The sequence below is a fragment of the Olea europaea genome, unplaced genomic scaffold (assembly GCF_002742605.1).
Source record: "Olea europaea var. sylvestris unplaced genomic scaffold, O_europaea_v1 scaffold1216, whole genome shotgun sequence".
Taxonomy (NCBI): domain Eukaryota; kingdom Viridiplantae; phylum Streptophyta; class Magnoliopsida; order Lamiales; family Oleaceae; genus Olea; species Olea europaea.
Genome location: NW_019229586.1, coordinates 14,709 through 28,442, shown reverse-complemented (window position 1 = coordinate 28,442; position 13,734 = coordinate 14,709).

Genomic DNA, 13,734 nt, shown 5'->3' with positions numbered 1-13,734 from the left:
TTCATGGGGAAATATATGGGAATGACCTTTTCAAAAGAGTTTCAAGATTGCTCTTAGGCAAATTTCATACCAAAAATACCCTCCATTTGAATATTACATAACAAGGTACCATAATATAATTTTTTTTTTCTATTTTAGTCCTTAAAAATTTAAACATTGGTTGAAACTTGATAATTTTATTTAATTTATTTGATTAATATTTTTATTTGATTTATGTTCGCTCTAAGTAGCACTCCCATTTATTGGTATCAGGGCCATAGAGATCATGGAAATTAAAATAAAGAAAATAAATAATTATTGGTGTTTAGAAGAAGAAAAAGGTAGTTATATATTTTTAAAACCTATTCATAATAAATTAAAAATAATGACTTTGGCAATAATTAAAGAACTTCCTAAAGAAATAAAAGAACAAATATTAGAAAAATTAATAATAGAATCAATAAAGGACATATATACATATGAGAAAATTATCAGTATATATGAAGATGAAGAAAATAATTTATATTATAAAGAAAAATATGAGTACAATTGATAATACACATCAAAAATTGAATAAATTACTTTTAAAAATGGATAAAATACAATAAGAAATAAGAAATATAATGTTAATACCAGAAGGGATGAAAATACCAAATAATAGACAATTAACAAAATTAAAATGTGAAAGACTAAAATTTGAGAGCAAATATTTCACTATAGTAAGAGAAGAATTAGTAGATCCGGAAACAGCTGAGAGAATATTTAGAAAAATAATAGATAAAAAAGAAGATAAAAGATACAAATTAACTTATGAGTTAGAAATAAGAAAAAATTAAGATGTCAATAAGTGAATACATGAAAGAATTAAAATCATTAATAAAAATGTTAATAAATGACATACAAGATTTAAGAAATGAAGTAAAAGAAACAAGAACCGATATAAATATATTAAAAATCGAAATTAGAGAATTAAAAGAAAATAATAAGAATAAAGATAAGAAAATAGATAAAAAAAACTTATAGAAAAAGAAATGACTCGGATAGGAAAGAAACATATAGAAAAAGAAAATATAGTAGTAGAAATAGAAAGCATGGATGATGAATTTAGAAAAAAATTTATTACCAAAAATATTAGAAGAAGAAGAATTTAGAGAAAAAAACATTAGGAAAATTAAAAATAGAAGAAAAAGAAGATAAAAATGAATGAAGAGTTAGATTTATTAATAAAAAATTTTAATCAATTAAGTTTAACAGATATAAGTGAATACCAAGTTTTAATGAATACTGGAGGAGGACCTAATCCAGCAGTAACCTTTAAACAAGAATTACATGATACAAATAAAAGTTATGCACCCATATATAATAAACTATATAGACAATTATATAATAAAGTAAGAGATAGACAATCATCTAAAGGAAATAAATATAAAGATATGTTTGAATTAAATGATAATTATGATAAACCAATTAATAATGGAGGAACAAAACTATATTTAAATTGTAAAATAGATACTAAAAAAGTTTTATTAATTTGGGCAGACTCGATAATATTATTCTTTTTATATAATAAAGATGACACATGAGAAAGTACTGAAAGAATAATATATTTCTTAATAGCATCCTTTGAAGAAGATGTTACAAATTGGTGGGAAGGAATAAGTAATGATACAAAAACATTAATAAAAAGAAATATACAAATAGAAATAATCAAATCAGACAGACAAGGTATAGAAAAATTAGTGGAATATATTTCTGATGAATTTTTAGGAGAAAATTGGATAAGAAATGCTGAAAGAGGAGAAATAAGAGAAAAAGATAATGCTAGGATTAAATTAATAAATTTAACAATATGTGATATGTGTAAAATTAAAGAATATACTTGTGAATTTAGAAACTATTACTACGTTCAATTTTATAGTAATGAAAATCAAGAAGTATACCAAGATATTTACTATAATAAATTATCAGGTTCTTGGGGAATATATTTTAAAATAAAATTTGAAAAATATTTTAGAGATAATATTGGAATACCTAGAACTTTAGGTTCAAGAATAAATTTTTTGTTTGAAAGACTTGCATATATATATTAACAAAGACAATTAATGAAAAAATCAGGAAAATTCACTAGAATATGTTGTGAAGATATGGAAATTCCTGTGCAATGGGAATGTAATTCTGAAAAAAGAGTTGATAAAAGAAAATATAAAAATAAAAAGTTTAAAAAATTTAGAAATTTTAATAAAAAAATATATAAAACCTAGAAGAAGGTATTATAAAAGAAAAAATAACCTATATAATCAACAGAAAAATAAGAATTATAAGAAAAACAAAAGTCAATGTAAATGTTGAAATTGTGGAGAGATATGTTATATAAGCCCTGATTGTGATAAAAAAAAGTAAGAATACTACAAAAAGAATATTTAGAAATAAAAGATGAATTAAGTGAAATATCAGATATTGAAAAATATTATGATCAAGAAGTATATATAAGTGAAATAGAAAAAGATGGATCGGATCTGAATAAAGAAATTGAAGAAATAGAAAGTAATAATATAAATATACAAGAATATGAAGGAATAGAAGGATATGGATTAAAAATCACTTTTGACAATAGCAAGTTTAGAAAATTGCAAAAATTATCGTTGGACTTAAAAATAGGAAAATGTGAAGTCTTTGATAAAATTTGGAAAAGAGAAAGAATAGCAATAAACGAATATCACAAAATAGAAAAAAATCATAGATGTAAGAACAACTTATGAGCAACATAAATTAAATCTTTTAACAAGAAATACAGTTGATGAACTATTAACAAAGATTAGTAAAAAACAAAGTGAAAAAATCCAATATGTTTATTTAGCATGAATACAAATAATATTTAAATCACTATTTAGAGAAGGGATAGATTCTCCCTTAACTATAACGTTACATGATGGAAGAATAATAAATTAAAAAAATAGTCATTTAGGAACAATAGAAGGGAATTTAGCATATCAAAAAATCATGTTTACATGTTATCCAAAATATTGTGTATCATTAAAAGATAGAAACTTTAATGAAGTTTTAGGACTACATTTCAAGTTTCATAGAGATGATATTATGCAACCAAGTAATCAAATTATGACTATAGAATATAGAGTTTTATACACATTTGCTAATTCTAATTATGAGAATATTTATTCCAATAAACCATATATTGAAGTTCATAAAGAGTGTAAATATATTAGTAAAATAATATAACCAAATAAACAAATAAGTTTAATTCCAGAAGAATATATGAATTTGACATAGCAAAAAATAAACCTGAAATAACATAATTAAATGAAGGAGAATGTTTTAATAATATAACATTTAAATATGGAAAGTTAATTAAAAGATAAAAAAGTTTTAAAATATCTAATAAAAACCAGTTAAAAGAAACCAACAAAATAAAAGAAATAAAATTATATAGGAATGCTGGAAGCATGAAATAGAAGGAAAATATTATAATGGAAAAGAAAATATAAATGGACCAAATATATTAATAGATACAGGAGTTAGTGAGTGTCATATAACTTCGATTAGAAATAAAGACCTAATAACTCATAAAATTGAGCCATATAAATATGTAAACTTTGATCGACAAGTACATATAACAGATTTGGAAGTTAAAGTACCAATAAAAATAGGAGGAATAGATCTCTTAGTACCATATTACATAGATAAAAGTATAGATATAAATTCCCATATACTTTTAGGAATGAGTTTTCTAAATGGATTAGAAAATTATAGTATAAAAAGAGAAGGATTATATATTATTCATAATGGACAAACTAAATTATGTAAAAAATATTAGATGAATAATCAGATAAGTTTCCCATTAGCAGTGTATATACAAATTACTATTGTAGAAACAAATATTACAACTTGTGCTTTGATAGATACAGAAAGTGATATAACAATATTCAAAAGTTTTTTTAATAAAATCATGGAATAATAATAGTAATATAAAAATAACTGGTGTTACAAGAGAAAGTACTCAAATAATTAATAGTACTGATAAAGTTAATATAATTATTGGAAGTAAACAAGTAATAATAAATAAAATTTATAAATATAATAATTTAGAATGTGATATATTGTCAGGAAATGATTTCATACAATAATTTCAATATTATAAATAAAATAATTATATGATAATGTTACAAACACCTTGTGGACACTTATTAAAAATTCCTAAAGAATTTAAACCTTATAGAGTTCAGCCAGCCCAGTGTGGTGATAAATGAGAGAAAAAACCAATTCTTAATAATGAAATAAAAAATAAAAGGATATTATATAAAAAAGTTCTAAAAACAGAAATAAAAATGAATATATAAAAAATCATTGAACAATTAGAAAAGGTTTATGGAGAAAATCCATTATTATATTGAAAATCACATCACCCAAAAGTCAAAATAGAATTAACAGAAAATGTTATAATAAGAGTAAAACCAATAATGTATACAATAGAAGATACACAAGAATTTAAAAAACAGATAAAAGAATTATTAGAACAAAAATTTATTAGACCTAGTAATGGATCTCATAATAGTCCAGCCTTTATGGTTATGAAACACTCTGAACAAGTTAGAGGAAAAGTTAGAATGGTTATAAATTATAAAGAATTAAATAAATATACTAAATTTGATGGTTACTTTCTACCAAATAAAGAAGTAATATTAAATCTTGCAAGAGAAAAACAATATTATTCTAAATTTGATTGTAAATCAGGATTCTGGCAAGTAAAAATGGAAGAAGATAATATACAATATACTGCATTTAGCACACCTCAAGGAAAATATGAATGGTTAATTATGTCATTTGGTTTAAAAAATGCACCACAAATATATCAAAGAAAAATGGATAATATATTTAAAAAGTTTAGTGAATTTCTAATACTTTATATTGATGATATATTAATATGTTCTAATAGTAAAGAAGAGCATAGAAATCATTTAATCCAATTTATTAATGAATGTAAAAAAGAAGGAGTTGTACTATTTAAAATGAAATCTATAATAGAAAAACAAGAGATAGATTTTCTTGGATTATCAATAGATAAAAGAGGGATAAAATTACAGACTCATATATTCAAAAAGATAGAAAGTTTTCCAGATAATTAGAATCCAAAGAACAAATTCAAAAATTTTTAGGATGTTTAAATTGTACTGAAAGATTTATTGAAAATCTTTTTAAGAAAGGACATAAAATCCAAGTTTTACTTAGAAAAATAAATACTAAGGGATGTAATGAAGAACATACAGAAATAGTTAAATTATTAAAAGAAGAATGTAAAAATTTATCAAAATTAAGGTTACCAGATGATAAAGATAATTTGATTTTTAATACTGATGCCTCAGATAAATATTGGGCAGCAATATTAAAAACAGATCTAAATGAAATTTGTAGATATTCAAGTGGAACCTTTAACCAAACAGAAATAAATTATACTATTCATGAAAAATAATTACTAGCGATTATTAGAGGAATAAAAAAGTTCTCATTGTTTTTATTATTCAAGAAATTTATTGTTAAAACTGATAATTCTCAAGTTGCAGGATTAGTCAAGAATAAGTTACTCTTAGAACCACAATACAGAAGGTTTCATAGATGGCAAGCTTATTTAATATTTTATAATTTTGATATAGTCTATATTAAAGGAGTTAATAATTTTCTTGCAGATTTTCTTAGCAGAAACATAGAATTTGCTAATGGATAAAGTCAAGGCCACGGAGTTATACCAATCTATTCTACATATACAAGAAAGAACAAATTTTCTTAAAGAAGAATCTGAAGATATAAGCTCTGGAGCAACCCAGATCTCAGAGATGTTTAACTCAAATATGAAAATATTATTGAATATCACTGCTGAACATCATAAATATGTCATTGAACTCAAAAATCAAGTTGATGCTATTGCAGCACAACTGAAAAATATACCGTTTGAAACAGATATATCAAAGAGCTCAGAAATGAGTTTTCCAAATCAATACCAAACAGGGACAGCTGGAAGCAGCAGTGGACTCAGACGTGACAACATACCAACTGATAATAAAGGAGATTCCATTTCTGTATCATCAACCAAGAAAGTTATGATACATGGAGATAGAAGAGATACCAAAACAATTAGCATCATAGACCAAAAAGATAAAATCCCTTTAGATTCAAACGAAGAAAAATATGCCGAAATAGTCAAAATTGCTTATGAAATAAAAATAAGTGATACATATTTCATTTCTCCGGGAAATAATGTTTATCCAAGAATAACAGCCATGGAAGAAGGTGACCCTTCATTCATAAAAATCATGACAGACTATGGATTCATGAATTTGATTTAACCAGGAAAAGATTTTATTGAAATTTCGAAGTTTGATGATATACTTATTAAGGAGGTTTCCAGATTTGCCACAGGAAGAAAGATATTTTAAAAATTTTATTCAATCAGTCTAAAATATGATGGAGTTGTTTACTATCCAGTTGAACACATAATCTCAATTGGATATGTTGCAGCCAATTTTCAAATTGATGTTACAGAGAATAATAAAAAAGTCCCAACAGTGACAAAATCATGAATCAGAGATAGAAGAGCACTTGAAATTAAAGTCATCTGCAATATTGCCAAAAACTTGTTTGATAAAAAATTCTCGTGCCTATGCCAATATGAAAATTAGATGTTGGTATCCAATGGAAGATATGCAAAATCAGAAATTTTAAAAGACTATATTACAAGATTTGATATACATCAATTTTCAGAATGTCCTACCACTATAAAAGAATCATGCCAGCTAAGAGAGTGCCCCACCTGCATGTGAAGAAATGTAAAAAGAGGACAAAGCACTTTTTTGACAAAGGTGTATAAAGGACAATAATACTACATATGAAGACATTGAAGATAAAGATGCTTTTTGAAAAATTGAACCAACATGTGAAGATGTAGGACCAAAGGGAAGAAAATAGTAAGGCAAGTGTACCTTGCTGATGTATTCAATGATGTAATAGAGTCTCATAAACCTGTATAAATAGAGACATTGTAATAGAAGAATATCATCTCATTCTATCTTGAATTCTCGAGTTGTAAAGCAATAGTCTATTGAAAAACCAGTTTTTTTGGAAATCCTTCCATACCAAATAGAAGTATTGTATCAATCTTGATAGAAATAAAATTCTAATATTTTGATATCAATATGAGTTTCTAACTCTTTTTCCCATAGATTCTTGAAAGATCAAATAGAAAGTTTCCTTCTTATCTTAGCAAAAAGAGAGTTTTCCTTAACAGAAGTCTAGAATTTTATTCTTTAGAAGTTGATACGGTGAGAGCAAGTAGTTGAAACAGTAACAATTCCGTGAAGGCAGGAGGTCGTTGAAGGAAGCAGTTTACAAATTCATGGCTCGAAGGTTACTCGGTTCTAAGAATATAGGTCTAGATCAAACCTAAGGTAAAATTACTAAACTTTTGCTAAAATTAGAATGAATCTTTTAAATGTCTTAAAAGAATCGCAGAGATAATTGCATGATGATTATTTTGATAAAATTTCAGGATATACAATTGAATGATTAGATAATTTATTAGAAAGAATGTTAGAAGAAATAAAGAATATTATATCTCAATTAAAAAATACAAATTTACCATTTGAAAAATATAGTACTTTAATTAGAAAATATGAGATGAATGTTGCAGATTATTCTTATTTATTAGGTCATAGAATGATTTTATATTCAAAAATCCAAAATAGAATATAAAATATTTAAAAGATTAGGACATATGTTTTAATATAGAAAGAATAATTTCATTAAGGGTAATATAGACATTTCCATAAAAAGGAATAGTAACAGGCCAAATAGAAAAATCTTCCATCGTTTATGCCAAAAAATAAAAATAGTCAAGAAACAACATGAACGGTAGGCCATGAAATAATTATAGGATAATTGCAGCAGAGGCCCCAAACCTTTAAAACATTAGCAGACTTTTTTCAAACCTTTAATTTGTTGCAACAGCCACCCAAAACCTTTCGAAACATTGTGACGAAGGCCCAAAGTGTTTTCATCCAAATATCTGTTAATTGACTAAGAAATTTGACTTTGACCATATTTGTAATATTTTTGAAAGGGTAAAATAATAACTTTCTATCTAGGGAAAATTGCAGCCGAGGTACCAAATATTTCGTTTATTAGCAGACTTTGTCCAAATCTTAAGTTTGTGCCACCAGAGATACCAAACCTTTTAAAAATGTGTGGGGCCAGTCCAAAATGACGATTTCCATATGTTTGACTGCCAAAATTGTCAGTTGACCCCTTTAATGATAATTTCAAGAATTTTCCCCAAATAAGTGAAGGGCAACATGATCATTACACACATTTCCCTCCTATTATATACTTCACTGTTTATTTTCCTCCATTTCTTTATCACTATATATTACCTACCTTCTCTCTCACAGGTAGTAAAAAAAAATCAGCACGCACATGGAGGGGAATGTATGCAGATGTGGTTCTCCAGTGCAGATGAAGACCTCGTGGACGAACTTGAAACCAGGAAGAAGATTTCTCACTTGTCCTCGAAGCCAATATGTGGGTGGATGCACCTTCTTTATGTGGTGTGACCCTCCGATGTGTGAGAGATCGAAGGAACTGATTCCTGGTTTATTACTAGCTAGGAGGGAAATGGAAGCTGAAATCAACACCCTTCAAGCAACAGAACCAAATGTGTGGAAGAGCTGGCTCTTCGGCTTTGTGTGTGGAGTGTTTGCAAAATGGTTTTGTTCCTAGGTATGTAGGGTCAGATTGTAGGATTTTAGTTTTTTGTTCCAAAAATTTGAGCGTAGGGTTTCGAAATGGAGCCATGTGCTAGATGTTGTGAAATGCATATGTAAAAAAGGAAAAATTGTGTTGTACCTTTTGACTTGAAATTTAACGATATTTTCCCAGCCTCTATGTCAAATGCGAAATTAAAAGAGTAGATTACACTTCAAACTTATCTGAAGAAGGTGCAGCATAGGTACCAAACCTTATAACGATTCGCAGAATCAGTACCAAACCTTTTCTAATAGTTTCAGATAGAGTACCAAACCTTTAAAAACATTGCATTGAAGGTACCAAACGTTTGATAATACGTTCGTAGGAAGTATCAAACATTCTCATATATTTCATAATCGCCTGCACATCAGATCTTACGAATACAATTTCAGAAATCAACGACGAACAGCAGAAACATAATGCAAGATATTCGACATCAACATTGTCATCACATTGAACAATTTCATCAAAAACTCCAGTTACATCTACAAAATACACAGCATTAGAAGATATATTTCCAGTTCAGTTTACAAAAAACCACAGCATTTTCCCAAAAAGGTAACTATACAAGAGAAATCACATGATGTTCAAGATTGCGATCCTTTATGCTTGGACTTCTTTGTCTGTGACTTGGAGGTTTGCGTTGAATGTGCTTTTCTCTTCCCCTTCGCTGATCTGGTATGTGTATCTTCTTGTGGGTTGGTTGAGACTGTTGCTGTGAACTATCTTCACCAGGCAGTGCCTCTTTACAGCTTCTTTTGTTATGTCCAGACCCTCCACAGCATTTACACGTCATCTTCATGCCAGTCCTTCCCATCTTAACGCTTGCAGGTGGCTCTACCTGTGACCTCTTCCTCAATTTTTTGGGTCTGCCAGCCTGTTTTCTCTTCTGAGGTTGATTGAGAGGATGCTTTCCCAATTCTGGCCACAGTTCAGGCCTTGACATCGGGTGGATCACTGGGGAGTAACATTTCAGGTATGTCTTCTTGCTATACCATGGGTCGATGTACTCATATATGCCAATATCCCTTGAAAGCATGCCTGATATTGCATGGGACATGGTATTCCAGTGAGCTGCCATTTTCTGCAAGCACATGCATGTTCTGTCAAGTCAACGCTCCACCTCAAATCGTCTCTGCTGCTTATCTCAAATTTCTGGTTGCTTGCATAGTCTGCCTTCAAGTACCTTGCCTCAAACTTAGCCTTCTCAATGATTTTCACAATTCTTGGCCCGAATGCATGATCCCACCTCTGTGCCGCTTCCCTTTTTGCATTCATCCTTATCATTTGCTAATGCCAAATTTTCTCTAGCATGGAGATGATGGGCCCGTCTCTGGCAACAACAATGGAAGAGTTGAATGCCTCACACAAATTATTAAGAAGAATATCACATCTCGAATGCTCTTCAAAATGGGATCTGGTCCACTGGGAAGGAGGTTTGTCAAGGAACCAGTTGTAAGTCTCTTCACTTATGTCTTTTAACTCATTCATTGCACTCTTCCACTCCGACACTGTTGTTGCCCTTGCTGCAGTCCAAAATAGGTTCTTAAGTACCAGACCTTTGTGTGCCAAGGTGAAATTGCTATAAAGATGTCTAGCACAACACCTATGCTCCGCTCCTTCACAGTATTGACTTATGGAATCCACCAAACCCTTTTGTTTGTCGGAAATGAATGTCCAAACTTGAGGGTTGTGCATCCCTATGTCATGAACCAACAATTCTATGAACCATTGCCAGTTTGTTTTGTTCTCTGCATCCACAACTGCCCATGCTAACGGGAACACACAGTTCTCACCATCGATGCCAACAGCTGTCAACAATTGTCCACCTTCTGCAGATTTTAGAAAGCATCCATCCAACCCAACAACTGGTATGCACCCAGCCTTAAACCCTTCCTTACAAGCCCTTATGCAGATGTACAATCTCTTAAAAGTATGTCCCGAACATTCGATTTGCACTGTACTGCCTGAATTTGTTCTCTTCAATTGCTCACCGTAATCCCAAAAAATTTTGTACTACTAAACTACAATCCCATTAATAACTTCTGCACAGTTCGATCTTGTCCTGTAGAACTGATACTTTGAAATCTCATACATGCAGTCTTCTTTCACAGTCTCCATAAAACTACTCATTGGAATGTTTGGATCAGACCTAAATTTTCTCACGTATTTTCTCACGTATTTCTTTGCCAGAAAACCTGAATTAACCCTTTTATTTTGCCACACCATGGTGCATGTATGCTCATCTACAAATGTGTTAATTCTAAGACTCTTGTCGAGTTGTTGGTACGCATACAAAACCCAATGACAATTATCTTGACACCGAACTCTCAACTGTGTCCTCATATTTTTCACTTATCTTAGTTGCCTGGAATTTTTGACTGAGTATTGAACTACTGCATTCTTTAGAATCTTGACGTTGTCGAATTTCATCCCTGGCAGAAATGAATTAAATCAGAATGCATTATCATACAAATGAATTAAACCAGAAATGAGTTACACAAAACAGTGGACATTACCTAGCTTGAACTGTGGATCTTTTATATTAGTTGCAGGGTTAAACCAGCACACATTCTTCCTTCTGGCAGATGATCCCTCAGCCTCGGTATCACTGGGTAAGCTTCTAAGCTCACTGGAGTCTTCGTATTCTGTTCCAGATTCTTTCCTAGCAGCTGCCTCACCTTCCTGCACATCCCTTACACCTTCCTGCTCACCACTTGCACCAATGTCAATACCTTCATTCAACCTGAAATATGTGTTTTCATCATTATCCTCCGCAACAATATTTTCTTCCTGCTCGTACTCCGAGTCAGTGAATTCATATCTCAAAATACCCTCCTTATATTCATCATCCAGCTCAGGACGTTCACCAAACTCCACATCAGTTTCAGCAGCCTGCACCTCTGGTTCGGCATCATGCAACTCATGTTCAGCAGCTTGCTGCTGTGGTCCAGAAACATGCACATCAATTTTAGCAGGCTGCACCTTTGTTTCGGCATCATGTTCAGCAGCCCACGCCTCTTGTTTAGCGGCATACAGCTCCTGCTGAACCTGCTGCTGTGGTCCAGAAGCATGCACATCAATTTCAGCAGGTTGCACCTCTGCTTCGGCATCATGTTCAGCAGCCTGTGCCTCTTGTTCAGTGGCATGCAGCTCCTGCTGAGCCTGCTACTGTGGTTCAGCGTCATGCAACTCATGTTCAGGCCTCAACTGTGGTTCAACATCATGTGGTTTCTCTGGTTCAGCAGCATGCACTTCTGATTCATGTGAGTATACTTCAGCCCCTATAAAATCAACCTCTGTATTCTCATGCTCCATTCCATGCACTGTATAAACTTCATCTTCATCTGCTTCCATGTCATCCACTTCATCAACTACATACACGTCATCACCTTCTACTGATTCGTCATAAATCTCAATAGCATAGCATGGTTGCTGCTCATTCAATGCTTCACCAGACTTTTGAACCTTCACCAACTCCTCACTAGTCTCACAATCAAACACTTGAATATCCTTCTATTCTGTTTCATCCCAAAGCAACTCTAAAACCTCAACTACAGGCAAGCAATATAGTTCAGTTGTCCTATTATCACCAAGTCACTTCACTAAATTCATGAAATCTGAGTCTTTAACCAACCAAAATGAACCTTCACTCATTCTTTTCTTCTGCATCTTGTACAGATATCTAATTCTATCAGAATATCCTAATATCTTCACGGCATTGTCCAAAAGAAATCTATTGAAGAAATCAGGGTCAATATAGTCTATATAACTTAATTTTCCATGCTCATACACAAAATTTCTCATCTTCTGAAATAAAATTCCACCATGATGAAGCCGTATGCTGAAGTACTTTGAATTTTCCCCTGAAAAAACACCGATAAAAAGGAAGTTAAGCCCTAGCCCTTTTCAGTTCGAGCAACGAACATGTGCAGAAAAGATAGTACACAAGCATTACACTCTAATACACCAAATCACTTAAAATTTTTGAATTCCCCAGTACGTGAACACAATCAAACAGGGAAACTTCATAATCATACAACTTCACACCGTAAATCGAAAACAGGGGAAGACACTTACCATACACGGGTTGGGAAAGAGAGCCTCGAATATGGGCTGCAATATCCACTGGATGTTCGTCTTCTTCGTGGGTTTTCGCAGGTTCCATAATGGATGGTGAGTGGAAGGAAGTTGCAACTGACGTGTTTGATGTTGAGGAGGGAAATGTGTGTAATGATCATGTTGCCCTTCACTTATTTGGGGAAAATTCTTGAAATTATCATTAAAGGTGTCAACTGACGATTTTGGCGGTCAAACAGACGAAAATTGTCATTTTGGACTGGCCCCACACATTTTTTAAAGGTTTGGTATCTCGATGGCACAAACTAAAGGTTTGGACAAAATCTGCTAATAAACGAAAGGTTTGGTACCTCGACTGCAATTTTCCCTTCTATTTACTATATTAAAATAAGTTATTTGTTATTTTACCCTTTTAAAAATATTACAAATATGGTCAAAGTCAAATTTCTTAGTCAACTTACGGACATTTGGATGAAAGTCGTTCAAAAGGGCCTCTCCTGCAAAGTTTCGAAAGATTTGGAGTGACGGTTGCAACAGATTAAAGATTTGAGAAAAATTTGCTAATATTTTAAAGATTTGGAACCTCTATTGCAATTATCCCAAAAGTTACAATATCGCTTGCACAACTGTTCAAAATATAGCATTAATAAAAATTTCTCTTCTATTTATGGTAAATTATTAGCTATCTTTATTATTGCAATGTTTCAAAAGATAAAAATCAGAATTCAAATTTCAAACTACCCAAGAAATGGAAGTAATTAATTATATTTTTCCTAAAATAATCAACTTTTTGGAAAATCCCATCAACTTTTGTTTCTTTACCTCCCTTAGTCATCCTTCGGCCGGTGCTGTTTACTGACGTGGCAC